At 49.4% G+C, this 13,373-nt stretch overlaps 1 protein-coding gene across 1 annotated transcript in view; it reads left to right on the top strand.

Annotated features, from left to right (window-relative positions):
- LOC126545635 (uncharacterized) overlaps positions 1-13,373 on the top strand; it is a 134,238-nt gene that overhangs the window by 108,657 nt on the left and 12,208 nt on the right. The window lies entirely within an intron of this gene.

The following is a 13,373-nucleotide window of genomic DNA, read 5'->3' as shown; positions in this document are numbered from 1 at the left end:
CGACCAATTTATGCTCGACTCGTCGAAAGCATATGCGAGATAGCCTCTGATGTGATTGACGCGTTTTCATTTCCGTCGATGATGAAAACTGGACATGTGTCATACGAAGAAACATAAAAAACTTGGCGGTTTTATATTATTTCGTGCTAACGCTGAATAAATGTCACCACTACAGCTGCGCTTATAGCTCACCTATATATGCGGAATGTGATTTGACGGTCCAGTGCGGCGAAGGCAATGGAGGTCGTTATTGCTGGCTGTCCTCGATGGTGCTGGGAGTGCTTACAGCGACGATGACTGTATGAATGCAATCTCTCCTTACCTGCGCGACGATTGTTCAGCGGAAGCGACGGGTGCGATGTTTATCCACATGTGATAACGATGCAATGCGTCGACGCCGTCGGAGGCAGGATTGGTGACTTCACGCGGCTTGTATTTGTTGAAGAACGCAGTCATATGCGGCTCCTGCCCTTGGAGTGCCATTGGATCACCCAGGTTTATTGGAGCAGCGATATCCTTCACAAGGGCACCCTGGTTTTAGGGGCAGCTCTAAGTTCATGTTGATGGTACCGGTACGTCGCCACGATTTAGAGCACACGTTATTGGTTCGTATACTAAGGCAGCAATACAGGGGAGACGTCGACACAAGAAACGTTAAGCAGATGCCAGGGGCACTGGACTAACAACTTAGTTTTATTGCTGATGATTCGACATTTATAAGCACAAACAATCGGTACAAAAAAACAAGTGTCCCACGATTAAGATATTCTCTAATGCGAAATTTGAGCGTAGCTCGATACGTACTTTCATTTCGCGATATACGGAGGCAAAGAATTTGGGACCGGAATCACCGCGCCGACTGACAGTGGGCCAGTGCCGTCAGCGCCTCCGCAGAGGGAAGTGCGGTATGGGAACGCTGGCATGACGAGCGGCATCGGATCCAGCTGCGGAAGAAGACGGCGACGAACGCGCGAGCAGTGCAACGGCACGAGCGCGTTGGCGCGGTGTGGCCGAGAGACGCCGACGGTGAGCGCAGGAACGGGCGCCTAAGAGCTGCGCTCTAATAACCGATTATTTGTACCTATAAATGTCGAATCATCGGCAATCAAACTGTGTTGTTATAGTTCAGCGCTCGCGACGTCGTTTTTTCGCGGTCTTTCGTCCTCGTCTACACCCTGCATGCGCTGCTGCGTTGCATAGATGTCGAATCAATAGCCCATTAACTCGGGCTCAGTTATTGGTTCAGTAACCTTGTGCCTGAAATAATAAGGCGCGATGGAACGTTTCCTTATAGAAGAGCTATTTAGTTCGAAGTGTTATTTCTGGTGCAGGACACAAGGGCGCCGCTGCACATGCGCGCTCAGAGATCGCACGAAGGACGGGCTATTTTGACTCGCACAGAAAGAAATGCGATCGGTGAATGGTCTCAGGAACGAGGGTGATGGTAGGGTTCCACATTGGTCTGCATAAGTGAGTTACTAATCTTGCCGCTGCAAAGAATCTCGACTGGAATGAAAGTCAAAGTCTGAAGAGTCGGGCGTGATGTGGTACGATCAACTCCATGGGCCAATATTCAGCCGCAGTCTAAGCAGGTATTTCAGGGTATAGGCCTAAGAGACGAACATGTGCAGGGTTCGAACCCGAGGTTGCAATCTAAAAGCACTAAATTAGCAAATTCCGCGATTTTCGCATGCACTATAACGTGGCTGACCAAAACTGTTTTGCGTGACGGAGCTTTGACAGCTGTTAAAAATTACGTTTATTCTTTCAGCGATTACCTCACTTATAGAACGTTTCGGTGCGGTTAGTGACTAACAAACATGTGAGTACGCAAGCATGATTTAGGCGCAATTGCAGGGATGAGCATTAGATTGGAGGTGTCAGCTAATGTTTTACTAAAGCGGAAACTACTTGAAATGAAAAAGAAAGGAAGAGAAGGAAAACACAACGTCCGACAGACATCATCGCTATCTAAAAATATAGATGGGATTAATGTGGGATCAGGTGGAAATGATATAAGGAATTGTTTCCTACTGCTTCATTTTACTTCTAAATGGGCTGAGGCTCCATGAGTGATGAAAATTTTCATGACACTTAATGACAAGGTAAAAAATAGGACAAGGGAAACAAACAGTCGACGACAGAAAGTCCACTGTCCACGCAAAAAGGAAAAAAAAAAGATGTTTGTTACAATATTCGTTTTTGCACATTGGCAGCGTACATATAAATCGCTGATCAGCTTCCACTGGCCTATGTCAGTTTTTGACAACGTACTTAAAGTAAACTATTACCCGAGGCTGAACCTGACTTGGAAACTACCGGGCGGTAAGTAAATCCGCCATGTACAGCGTATAGTAACCCGTGACTTGGGAGGCACGAGCACCGTACCAAGCCGTTTTGTGGCACCGATAATATCAAGTGACCGAGTTTCCGCCATTCCTGCATAACTTAACAACGAATCTCAGCTACCCTTTCTTTCTTTCTGTTAACGTCGGTCCCTTTTAGCGTTCGCTTGCAATTCACACGTTACAAAAGCTTGAGGAAAGGCTCCATCCAACCAACACGCACACTTCTACGCGCACAGTCTGCGCTATGAGGTAGTTGTGCTGCATCTAGATTTACGTACACGTTAATGAACAGCAGGTGCAAAAAGAACTCGGAGTCCCCCACTATACAGCGTGCCAAAACCTCACAATTTATTATTATTTTTTTTTTGCGTTGCAGTACTATAGCACTGGCACGTGTGCATCAGCTATTTGTTTATTTATGGATGCTTTACGGTAACTGCAAGGATGCTTATCATATGTGCAACACTGATCGACCACCGCCCAACTCGCATGCGCGACGTGACCAGTATAGATGCGGTATCGGTCAGGTATGCACTGACCCGCATGGTATACCGTTCACATCGTAACACTTGAAGCTTTATGGACCCACCATCAGAGATAGCTCTACTCGCGTATATTTTCGAAAATGCTCTGGATTTGTCTATTTAATCATTTGTACCATTCTCCCCCCTCCGCCCCGAATAAAGAAGGAAGCAGCAATAATACTTAACGAGAATACTGGCAGCGTTGCCGTAGCAATAAGTGTAATGGTTGTGATTTGGTGCACCTCTCTCTTATGTATACGTAGCGCGTGGCTTACGTGAAAAACAGCAGATTCTTTTTTTTTTTTCATTTAGATCGTCTCAGAGGTTTTCGTATAAAACCCTGATACAACACCAAGTATTTCGCCAAATTAAAAGCGTTATCGAGCTGAATGAAAACGTGTGCACTGCGGTGAAGGCTGCGACTGTAATTGCGGAGAGATGTGCACAAAAGTGCACCTCGAAACAATTTGTACACATACGCGACGTCGCTTTGAAGAGTAGCCCGAAGTGCACGTCGCCTAAGTTTCAGATGGAATGTCGGCGAGGTGTGCGACCAGGTGCTCGAGATCGTTGTCCGAGCGACAACCGGCGGTGATCGGTATACTTTGATGAGCGCTCGCTTCCGTCCGTGACAACGCGCGGCGAAGCTGGGGGGACCGGCCGCGCCGCATGCAGGCGTCGCCGCCGCGCAGCCCAAAGAGGAGCGCGAGACAGGGCAGATTAGCGGGCGCACTTAAGCAGATCGCAGCACGTAATGACTTTGGACAGAAATGCTCGTGCGGAATTCCTCCGGAGCGTCCACTCCTCGGGGTTCGCAAAGCTGCCGAGCTGGGGGCGGCGGGCGCGCGCGCGCGAAACGGGCCATAATACTCGCGTCACGCGAGGAAGTCTCTCGCCCGAACCAGACCGCGCTGTGTAATTCGCGGTTTGCATATTTATAAGCGCCTGCCACGAAACCTATTATCCCAGGGTCATTGAAACGCCGCCTGGCCGAGTCTCTGACAGCCCCAGAAAACTGGGAGGGGGGGCTTGAGGGGACGAACGGGGCCGTGACGGAGCATGCATATTCCCGAGGAGGAGTCCGCCTCGCTGTGACATATCCGAAGATGATACAGACGACGCACTGGCGAACAACAAGCTGTCACGAGGGGGGCGACTTTGACGAAAATGGATGTGCGCGTCGGGCTCAGTTCTTGGCGAGTCATGAGACACGCGCACCGTGTCGACTGCACACCCGGCCCTCTCGGCGGGGAGCCTGTTCGGAGAACAATTACCCGGCATAACAGAGCGCGTGCCACAAGCGGGTCGACCGCGGCTCGCCCTGCTGGTCCCCAGGCGCGACGGCGGAATGCCGCGCTCGGACACCATGTCCCCTGCGCCGGCCGCCGCGTCGTGCGACGCGCGGTTGCGCCGCCCCCATCCAGCGGACGGTTTTTTTTTTTTTTTTTTTTTAAATAATCGTGCGAGCTGTTCACCGCACCAAGCAAGGTCTTGTTCGCGCTGGCTATACATATTTTCTCCCTCTATTTGTTTTCTCAATTGATATTCGGAAGCGCATTATGAGCTGAAGGGAACCCGCCTCCCCGCGGCCGCGGACAATATTCTTGACTGAAGCCTTCGCTTTTCGTTCCTGTAGCTTACAGCTACGGACGCGGTGCGCAGTGCAGCGTGTATCCTCAATGAAGTGCGCACGTTTCTCAAGTAATGACCACTCGACTGAATTCAGAGAACCGTTGTAATGGCTACATATTAAAATTATGGGGTTTAACGTGCCAAAACCACTTTCTCATTATGAGGCACGCCGTAGTGGAGGACTCCGGAAATTTCTACCACCTGGGGTTCTTTAACGTGCAGCTAAATCTAAGTACACGGGTGTTTTCGCAGTTCGCCCCCATCAAAGTGCGGCCGTCGCGGCCGGGATTCGATCCCGCGACCTCGTGCTCAGCAGCCCAGCACCATAGTCACTGAGCAACCACGGCCGGTAATGGCTACATATTAGCGAGTGCGCCCTGCGGCATCAAATGAGATCGTTTACGTCGTAACAATGTTGAAATTTAGGAAAGCTGTCTAAACTTCCTGAGGGCTCTTCTTTTTCTTTCTTATTACACCGCCGTGCACAGGAACGTTTACTGTTTACAGGAAAGGTGCCGAGATAATTTCAAAGAAACATAAAGGGAAAGAAAGCCGCAAAGCACCGTCGAATCTCGGATGTGGCGATGAAGTAAGAATTTCCCAGTCAAACTTAATTCACAGCATTACCAACTGCCTCTCGCTTAGAAATGGAGAAAAAAAAAGTAAAACAATTCTGTAGCGTAAGAGCGTTTTGTGAATACGGGCCTTGTTGCTTCGCGCGTTCTACAGCTGCAGAGATTGCTGCTGGGTACAGCTCTTGGGCGGAAATTCGTGCTGTGGTTCTCAGACGTGTCGGTTCTTTTTGCACCGCCTGGCAACTGCATTATCGTCTGTGAGCATTATCGTCCTTAGGCATTCCGTAAGCAGTTTGAGGTTGACTCTTCACTTTGAAGCAGAATAATCGCTTTTGTTTGTTTCCTGTCTCCCGCTGAAGCCGCGTGGTCAACAGTTGTCACGGCACCGGACGTTTGTTTACATTTATGTTGGAAGCTTAACCATGGATTCTCAATATAGGCAGCTCAGACATCGCGTTAATAGCCGTTTTCATTAAGCTACTTTACTAATGTGGAGAGGTTCACGTTTCCCAAAACAGACTCCTTGTCTGCTTACACTTCGCAGTCCCTCGTTGTTTAGTTATTGCAAATGTGCACAATCTGGAAGACGCACGTGACGCCTGCAGTACCTTGCGAGGCCATGCTCCCTTCGGCGTGATTTTCTTTTCACCCCTCACCGCGTCGACGTGCTGCGGCTAACCGTTCAAACAAGCCCGCCGGTTTCTTTAATGTTTAATGGCGCCTTGGCGAGCATCCTGACGCTACAGAGAGATGGCAAATCTCAGGCTTCGAAGGTCTCAAAAGCAGCTAAGGGCGAACGGGGTATATGTTTGGTATCAGAACTAACTTTCAATTTCTGGAAGGGTGAAGAGGAAGAAAGAAAGGGAGAAGGTAGAAGAAACGGAGAAGGTTCTGGTAAACATCCCTATAAGGATGTTTAACCAGAAAAGCGTGCGGTTTGCTAGCCTACGCTGGGGAAGCAAAAAGGATAGTATACCACTTGACGCTATGAACAACGACCTCACTCCACGAGCTGGCTATGCATAAATGTTATCAGGCGTGTCGCGAATAGTAACGTCTTAAAAAAAGAAAAAAAGTCTGAAAAGCCATTTTTCATTGCCAGCACCTACTGTTCTAGTGCATTGAAATTCAACTAGAAGCATTTATGAACTGCTAGAATGAACATAAAGTAGTCTTAGATGCCTCTCTGCCTTTTGTAAAATCCGACACAAGAATTTTTCTTAAGTTAAGCGACGTGAATATCTTCTGAAACAGACAAAAGCTCCTTCGGCTCTTCGTAGTATGTGGCACCAAGACAGTTGAACCCAAGGACCATACCGCTGCTCTTTTTTGGACTTCATGCCGGGAATGGGGCTTCACCTACAATATCTTTAATTAAACTTTCGATACCGTAAACGCAAAATAAAAGGACATATCTTTCTCTCAGAATACATTACGCAGAGTAAAGGCCTGGTATTGTTGTTCGTGTATCCAACACCAAATCCACAATCAGTCATACAATTTATTTCTCGAATACGACATACAAAAAGAAATCCAAACAGTGAGTAAGCAATAACGCACATACAATGATACCTCAGCATCAAAGAAACATAAACACCGTCAGCCGTAGTGGTGATAAAGGTTTGTCAATTACTAGACTATTCGGTCCGATTGCCTGTATCAGAGAAGCCTTGCTTCCTTTAACGGTGTCCAAGTTTCTTTGCTTGACAATATCATCCGGCAGGTTTAATATAGCAGTTTTTCTTCAATCAAAGTGCAGGAAGTTATACGCGAATGATTCTTTTTTATTTCTATTTGGCATACGAAAATTCATTCTAACGCTGTACAAGCTTGTAGATATGTGCACCAAGATAACGCGTATATGTAAGTCAGTCATATGAAACAACTAGCTTTTGACTGCGGCGTGACTTAAAAACTACAAAGAGACATAAAGAGAGAGAAGGAAAGGCCGGAACTCAGAGGAAACATTATTGGTACCTGTACAGCGTGAAGGTATGCGTTGGAATGCGCCGTAGCTGTTGAACACGACTGCTGCCAGAATTACAACATGCAACTGTCACGAGAACTTGGTGATTTCTGCTGCGCCGCGTTGAGCTCAACACACGCTGAGGTCATGTTTCGAGGGGAGGAGCGAAAACCTTGTTAAATGGGAAAACAGCTGGCCGTAGCTGGGGTCCGTAGTCCAGCACTCCGTTGGTCCTACCCGACGCCTTCGACCTTTCTGTCATCCATATAGTTGACTATTCGGGCTAGAGCTGGCAAGTTGGCCACTGCTCGTTTGTTTGACTGGGTATTGGACCCAGGTATGGGTTATTCGGACATTCGCAGACCATGTGATACAGCGTCGCTAGTTGGCCGCAGTGTCTCCACAGGGGCGTGCAGAGTGTGGTGTAGATGGGCGTGTAGCCTCGTGGAGTGTGGGAATGTGTTTGTAGTTGACGGAAGATGACTTCTTGCTCTTTCTACTGCGCTCCCTCTATGTTCGCCGTGACAGCATGCAGTGTTTAGGGATGTCATTGAAAATAAGGAGAGAGTGGCTTGTTCGGCCGTCATCCCCCAGTGGTGCCTGGTTTGCAAGATCTCGGGTGCAAGATCTCGGCGTGGGCCGCTTGATTATCGCGGAGTAACGAAAGGACAGGCGTCCAGATTATTCATAGGTTTCTAGAAACCAAGACTAATTACAACCGCATTCTGAGCGTGACCCTAATTGCTTAAATTAAATTACGGGGTTTTACGTGCCAGAACCACTTCCTGATTATGAGGCACGCCGTAGTGGGGGACTCCGGAATAGTTTGGACCAACTGAAGTTCTTTAACGTGCACCTACATCTAAGTACACGGGTGTTTTCGCATTTCGCCCCCATCGGAATGCGGCCGCCGTGGCCGGGATTCGATCCCGCCAGCTCGTGCTTATCAGCCCAACACCATGGCCACTAGCAACCACGGCGGTGGCCCTAACCACTTCAAAGCGTATGTTTCGTAGACGCGCCGTATATTTCCTAATTGCGCCATGACTGTGTATCCATGCCATGGGAACATTTGGGAAACGGCAATAGTTAGCTATACGACTGCATATATTCGTCAGCCATCGCAATATGACACGCACTTAATCTCGCAAGAAAACTGCGCAAGAAATGTAATAATAATAATAATAACAATAATAATAATGAAAGAAAATCTGACCACGAGAAACGTAGATGCGCACAGCCAACTAAAGTTTGTTATGCAGATACTGTCAGCTAATACAGTCGAAGTCAATATATGGCAAGAACACGCGGCAACTCGCGCATACAAGAAGGAATTGCAAGAAACTACCAAGAATAAAAATATAATCTAAGATCGGAAGAACGATAATAAATTAAGTCCACTTGGATGCACATGATGTAGGTGGAGCACTGATACATATTGTCCACCAGCAGCTTGACACGGCAGGCCGCCGTTATTTCTCTTCGACGTGGCTTTTATTTTAGAGAGTTGCATTGTAATCATTTAGCTATAGTCAGTGACAACCTAAGAATTACAAACAAGATCCTCCAACAAAAAACGCAGTGCACTTGCCCTTCACCTCTCAAAGAGAGCCGAGCCAGCTGGAGTCAGCTCACAGCTTAATGATTTTGCACTGCTAATTTAAACGCTAGGCTAGGTGGACAATAAAAGTTGGTTGTTTAAAGCTAAAATGTTAGTTATGGCTGAGCAGCGATAACAGGATCACCCATAAAATTCGCCCTAGATGTTCAGGTTTTAGACTTAAAGCAGTGACACAAATACCGATCTGTATGGCGAAAATAGTTGTTTTAAGCACGCGAAACCGCTTGACGACAGGTAAATAAGCGAACCATATTGGCTGGCGCATCTATGCAAATTGTGCTCGGAACAGCGTACACATAACCATGTAATTCTTAGGTTGTCACCGAATATAGGTAAGGACAAGCGCACGTGTGACAACTGAGCTGTCAGACGCGATCTATAGAAGCCTCTTTAGTGACACGAAATGTGTCTCAACACATTTGCGTATTTGCACAACATATTTACGCAAACCAATCCGCCCAGCGTTGCGTAGATATCGAAGTCGTACGCCATCCTTGTGCGTAAGGTGCACCCTCAGCGCCCCTCTTCCTGCTCCCTTGATTATCATCGCCGTCATATTTCGACTACAGATGCTGAGATTCAGGGTGCCACTGACTGCATAAAGTAGCAGGTCAACGTTGACTGGATGTATTTGACAAATATGCAAAGTTTGTGGGTTTAACGTCCCGCAACTGCGCAGTGGCCTATGACAGACGTGGTTAATTTTAATTTAATTTTAATTAATTTTGACGACCTGTGGTTCTTGTACATGCACCTAGATCTAAGCACACGAGCGGTTTTGCACTTTGCACCCTTCGAAATGCGGCCGCTGCGGCCGGGAAACGAACCCTCAACTTCGGGTTTAGCTGCGCGACGCCATAGTCACTGACCCATGCACCTCGGCAGGTTTTGACGAACGTAGATCCACCTAATCGAAACATCGGCCAGCATTGTTGAGGTGCCTTACGGTGCGAGTTCATCCTTCTTTATTAATTATCCGGTTCCTACATATTGACTTTGGATTTCGACTTACACCAAGTGATTCCTGTGGGAAGGGGGATGTTGTAATCGTACCGCTGGCACGATTTGTTGGGGTCTCGGTGCTGACGCCCGTTATTGCCAATGGGTCGCAAGCCCCAAGGGTAGCGTTGGCCTGGCGGCCTGGGGCACTGGAAGCATCCGAAGGTCCCGGCAAAGCATGAGAAGACTGGTAACAGAACAACTTGTTTATTCTAACATAGCAAAAGAGCGGCCGGTCAGGTCGACCGAATTGGAGAGACGGGAGAGCACGTAACTCAACAGTACAAATCGGAGCCTCTCCCCTGGCGTCCGGGGGCAGCTGCTCTTATACTCTCGGCGTCGCGGTCCAAAAGGGAAGGAGGGAAGGTCACGGGATGAAGGTCACGGGACGGCGCAGCAGGGGCCCACGACGGCGCGGGCGGTTGAGCCGAGAGACCTCCAGGCCCCTCATTCGGGGAACTCCGCTCCCCGGCTGCCGCGCTTTGACAAGCGAGGGCACACACACACACACGCACACACGAAGACACGTGGCACTGAAACACGCCTGGACACGCTTGGCGGGTAGGCGTTGCGGCGTCGTTGAACGGGCCAAAATGTCCGCCGCTTTGAACAAAGCCCCGGCGTCCGTTGCATCCGCGCCGGCATTACCGCGCGTTGTAGGCGAAACGTAACAGACCGCCCCGCCGGGGGAAGGAGATCCCGATGGTCAGGGGACTGCATCCGCTGTCCGGAGGGATGTCGCTCGATGATGCTCATAACCGAAGTTGGGCGTCCCTGGGCGTTTCTTGAGCGCAGCGCACAGAGAAGGCCTCGTTCTCACGTTCAGGTGCACACAGGACACTGCAAAGTGACTTCGGGAGAGTTGACATTTTTGTTCTCGTTTCCGGCAAGCGTTAGAACCACGCCAAAAGTCAACCGCTCAGTCAGCAAGCACGGCACAACCCTCACTAAGCCCTGCCAGGCTCTTTCCCCTTTTATACTGCTGCCTAGTTCCTTACAGTAGTTTAGCAGCACTCAGAACGCGTCCACAAATCGGAAAAATTGCACTAAAAAGCACATCATCACTTTGAAACACTACACAAAAGCAATAGGTTAAAAATCCTGCCTCAGGAAGAAAAACATCAGTAACAAGCAATTTTGAGGCTGATTCCCACGTTAGGGGCTTCGACTTAAGCCATCGGCGTTACCGTTGAGACTCCCCTTTTTGTAACGCACCTCAAAGGAATATTGTTGCAAAGCGAGGCTCCAGCGCAGGAGGCGGCCATTTTTGGGAGAGATGGTCTGCAGCCATTGGAGAGGGCAGTGATCCGTTTCAATGATAAACCTCGAGCCAGCTAGGTAACATGACAATTTCTGAACGGCCCACACGATACACGCACACTCTTTCTCGGTGGCGCTATACGCCTGCTCACGACTCGTCAGCTTACGACTAGCATACAGGACGGGGTGTTCTACTTCTCCATTTTCCCGTTGGCACAGTACAACGCCCATGCCTCGCTCACTAGCATCACACTGAACAACGAACCCTTTTGTGTAGTCGGGCGATCGTAGCACAGGCTGGCTTGTTAGGGCGCTCTTTAGGGCGCTAAAAGCTCTTTCCTTTGTCTCGTCCCAGACGACTGTTTGCGGCTCTGTCTTTCTTAGAGCATCCGTTAGGGATGCCGCGATATCAGAGTACCTGGGGATGTACCTCTGATAGTAGCCGGCGACACCTAAGAACGACCGAATATCGGTCTTCGTACGCGGTTGCGGGAAGTCTCGCACAGCGGCTACCTTTATTTCAGAGGGGCGGCGACGACCCCGACCAATCACGTGTCCGAGGTAGACAACCTCGGCCTGTGCTAACTGGCACTTGGGAGCCTTGACTGTCAAGCCCGCATCGCGCAGGCGGGTTAGCACTGCCCGCAAGTGCGCCATATGCTCAGGCCAGGATGCGGAGAATATCGCTACGTCGTCTAGATACGGTAAAGCGAATTCTTGCTGTCCCCGCAACACTTTATCCATGAGGCTTGAAAAGCAGTATGGCGCGTTCTTCAAACCAAAACTCAAAACTTTAGGACGGAATGTCCCCATTGGTGAAATGAACGCCGCATACCTACTAGCCTCTTCTGTAAGTGGAACCTGCCAATAACCCCTGACAAGATCTAGGGTGGAAATAAACTGAGCGCTACTCACTCTCTCAAGGCGCTCCTCGATGTTAGGGATCGGATAAATTTGATCCTTAGTGATGGAATTAAGCCTGCGGTAGTCGACGCAAGGACGAGGTTCCTTGCCCGGTACCTCAACTAAAATCAAAGGGGAGGTATAATCACTCTCACCCGCTTCAATAACACCGAGCTGTAGCATTTTCTTTACCTCAGCCTCCATAATATCGCTCTGGCGGGGTGACACCCGGTACGCCTTGGATCGTACTGGCTCTGGGGAGGTAAGTTCTATGTCATGAGTAAGGACAGAAGTCCTACCAGGCCTCTCAGAGAACAGACCTTGAAACTCTTGTAAGAGCTGGTGTAGTTCGGTTTTCTGCACAGGCGACAGCGATGCTTTACTTATTAAGTCACTAATGACTTGATCGGTGTCTTTCCTGTTCGTCACTGAGCCTAGTCCCGGAAGCTCGACCGGAAGCTCTTCGGGCACGTTTACCATCATGCACACCACTGCTTCCCGTTGCTTATAGGGTTTGAGCAGATTACAGTGGTAAACTTGCTGTGCTTTCCGCTTTCCTGGCAGACTCACCACGTAGTTAACGTCCGACAGTTTTTGAACAATCCGTGCTGGGCCCTCCCACTGCACGTCGAGTTTGTTCTTTAGCGATGTGCGCAATATCATGACCTCATCGCCCACCTCAAAACGACGGGCCCTGGCTGTCCGATCATAATAAACCTTGGCCCTCTGCTGGGCCTCTGCCATTGCTTCACCTGACAACTCCTGTGCCCTTCTTAAGCGTTCGAGGAGCTTAAGCACGTACTCTACCACGACTGGGTCGTCGCCCCTGCCTTCCCATGATTCTCGAAGCATGCGAAGCGGAGATCGCAGCGAGCGACCGTACACCAGTTCAGCTGGCGAAAACCCCGTAGCCGCATGCGGCGCGGTTCTTAAAGCAAACATCACTCCAGGCAGACACAGCTCCCAGTCAGTTTGATGTTCAAAACACAATGCTCTCAACACGCGCTTCATGACGGAGTGGAGCTTCTCAACGGAATTCGACTGGGGGTGGTGCACTGAGCTGTGTAACATCCTTACCCCGCACCTTTCGAGAAAGGCTGTCGTCAAAGCGCTAGTAAACACTGTACCCTGATCTGACTGGATTTCTGCAGGAAAACCAACTCGCGCAAATATGGACAGTAGTGCATTGACTATCTCAACTGAGCTGAGTTCTTTAAGCGGCACTGCTTCAGGGAACTTTGTCGCTGGGCAGATCACAGTCAAAATGTGTCGGTACCCCGTGGCTGTTACCGGCAGAGGTCCCACTGTATCAATAACGAGCCGTCTAAAAGGCTCCGTAATGATAGGCACCAACTTCAACGGCGCCCTCGATTTGTCCCCTGGCTTGCCCACCCGCTGACAGGTGTCGCATGTCTTCACAAAGTGGTCTGCGTCCCGAAAACACCCTGGCCAATAGTACTCCTGCAAGAGACGGTCCTTAGTTTTCTTAACTCCTAGGTGTCCGGACCACGAACCCCCATGCGACAAGCGCAACAGATCCTGACG

Source organism: Dermacentor andersoni, chromosome 1 (genome assembly GCF_023375885.2).
Source record: "Dermacentor andersoni chromosome 1, qqDerAnde1_hic_scaffold, whole genome shotgun sequence".
In the NCBI taxonomy this organism is placed as follows: Eukaryota; Metazoa; Arthropoda; class Arachnida; order Ixodida; family Ixodidae; genus Dermacentor; species Dermacentor andersoni.
The sequence above is the reverse complement of the archived record's forward strand: the minus strand, read 5'-3'. Positions and strand labels throughout refer to the sequence as shown.